The following is a 3,012-nucleotide window of genomic DNA, read 5'->3' as shown; positions in this document are numbered from 1 at the left end:
TATTCCCTGACACCCTGACTGCGTGGGCATCCCTCCTTCTCTCCCCCTTCTCACCCCCCCCCCCCTTCTTTCCTGACAATCTCCATCTTACCTTCCTCCTACTTTTTCTTAGTCTTTCTTTCTGACTCCCTCTTTCTTCTTTCTTTATATCTTCTACCAGTCCCAGTGGTCTGTAGACTATGCACAATTGCCTCCAGTATTTGATCTTTGCCCTGTGTTCTGTTGACATTTAGATTATCAGTTTTGTAATAACACTGTTAGCCCTCAAGCTGTGTTCGACATCAATCTTGAAATTGAATACATCTTTGTGTTGGACAGACATCAAGTCTATTCGAGTTAAACCTTTTGTATGATATTCTAGCTCATCTTAGCCCAAAGCTCAAGTGAGCTTTCTTTAATCATTATACCCCCGCCAAACGAAGTTTGAAGGGGGTATATAGGAATCAGCGGACGGTCGGGCGGTCGGTCGGGCGGTCGGTCCGTTGCAAATCTTGCGTCGCGAACTACTTCCTCAGTTTTCAACCGATTCCCATAAAACTTGGCACAGATGTGTGTCTTGGGTTGTAGATGTGCAAGACGTATTTTTTGACAGTACCCAAATGTATGTTGCCATGGTAACGGCATATTATGGGCAAAAATGGGTACAAATCTTGCGTCGCGAACTCCTCCCACAGTTTTTGATCAATTTTTATGAAATTAGGTACAGATGTTCATCTGAATATGTTAATGTGCAAGACACATATTTCTGCAGTGGCAAAAAGTGCGTTGCCATGGTAACGGCATGTTATTGGTAAAATATAGGGCAAAATGCTTCATGGCAGAACTGCTTCATCAGTGTTCTTCCAATTCTCATGGAATTCATATTGAATGTTTGTCTTAGGATATAGGTCAGCATGACACATTTCTTGACAGTGACAAAAAGTATGTTGCCATGGTAACAGCTCACATATTATGAGCCAAAATGATGGAAAATTTTGTGTTGCAAACTACTTCCTCAGTTTTTGCCCAATTTCCATGAAACTTGGTACAGATGTGTGCCTTTGGTTGTAGATGTGCAAGACGCATTTTTCACCAGTACCCGAAAGTACGTTGCCATGGTAACGGCATATTAATGGCAGAAGATCAAGGAAAGATCTTGCGGATTTAACTACTTCCTCAGTTTTTTGACCAAAGCTTATGAAATGTTGTTTTGACCAAAGCTTATGAAATGTTGTTTGGCGGGGGTATAACCAGTCGCTGTAGCGACATTTCTAGTTTAATTTGGCATCTGCATATGTCAAGTCTTCTGACCTGGTGCACTGTGCATCTTGCCTTTTTCACATGTATTTCACCTTCTTGAAAACACATGGATAGAATATCAATCAAACATGATAGAAATTATCTTCAGATGTGTGTCAACTACATGTGCATCACCTCCGGGAAAAGATGTGTGTAGGATTTTAACTGAACATGGTAGAAATGAACCTCAGAGGTGGGAACTACCTGAGTTTTCCAAGCACTGTGTCGAATGGGCTTTAATTCCCACATCTATGGTAAATAATGTAGTTGCATCACAATTTTCAGAAAATGTTTCAGAGCAGTGATAAGCTTAGTGCAAACTGATGGACTGTTGGCCATATAAAGGACGAGTTGATATCAACTACTCATCAATTTTCTCTGAGAAAAGGTCACTAGAAGTTTGATGCTTCACATCAGTTTCAGGTAGCAGTGAATAAAACACAGTGACTGTACAATGTTTTTAGGAAGAAGGAAGACTTAGCACAATAGACATTGTGAATTTCTGAGGTAGTGAACGCTTTGTAAGGTGGAAGGTTTGTGGGAAGTGAATTCAGAGTGTGAGCTACACGTAAGAATTTATTCAGTAGAATAGAAATCATTGTGTTCCTTATGAAATCACATTCCATTTGGAAATATGAATGAAAATGTCTGAACTCGGCCAAAATCAGATTGTCATTAAAATTTCAGTGCATGTAGTCATGTTTGTTGACTTATTTTCCATAAGTCATCTCCTAACCTTGTGGTTCACATAGGAATTGGAATTGAGTACGAGGATTGTGCATTTTGGGTATTCCCATGGTATTTGATGCTATTCTCACATCTGATAGTATTGAGGAGAAGTGGTTCTATGGCTGCCGACTATACCAGATAATGAGAACGTCCAAGATGTCACCAATCAAGCAATATGCCATGAAGCACATTGAAGAGTATTATTTCAATTTCCAAATCTCTTCTTGATATTTTAAGGGAACTTATGAAAAGTTGAATTGCAAAAATCAATATGATATCCATGTTTATAAATTTGAAATATTTGAGATGAAATTGCTAAAATACAAAGAAAATAAAAGTGTATGTGGTAATATTGGTATTATCATCAAAAAGTATATCTTGTCATGTAATGAGTGCAGTATCATCAGAAAAATGTTGTTGTTTTTTTCTCTATTTGATGATGATGACCTTGAAAGAAAATATGAAAATGGTGTCTGTCTGTTTTTGCGTTCAAATTCTTCATATATCTTGAATGGCTTCCCTTATTGAGGAATGCTGAGAACCAGCCCAACCTGATCAAACATATCATTTTCTGTGGTAGATAAGGTGTTGTAATTAGAGTTAGAATTCACGTATCTTCAGACTGGGTATTTATGGATTAAAGTCTGAATAAGGAACAAGGGGTGACACAAGTTGTGAAATTTTTTCTCTTCCCTGCATGAGTGAGGAAGGAATGTATGTCATCAAATTTTTGTTCACATCTTTAAGCCATTGTCGTTAATCTGTTCCACAATTCTCTGAGAACCTCCAATACCCGTCAACGAGATTATTTTTGCACGTCAATGAAGAGCACACAGGTTGGTAATCCACCCGTGTGAAAGCAACCTGTGCAAAAACAGTTGGGCAGTACATGCATCTCCCTTTCATGGTCAACTGAGTGTGCTATCAAGCAATGCAAAATATCAATTGGACATGGGATATGAATAGAGCATGCGCTGGGCTCACAAGCTCTTTTGTTGCACACCA

The sequence above is a fragment of the Diadema setosum genome, chromosome 5 (genome assembly GCF_964275005.1).
Source record: "Diadema setosum chromosome 5, eeDiaSeto1, whole genome shotgun sequence".
Lineage (NCBI taxonomy): Eukaryota > Metazoa > Echinodermata > Echinoidea > Diadematoida > Diadematidae > Diadema > Diadema setosum.
The sequence above is the reverse complement of the archived record's forward strand: the minus strand, read 5'-3'. Positions refer to the sequence as shown.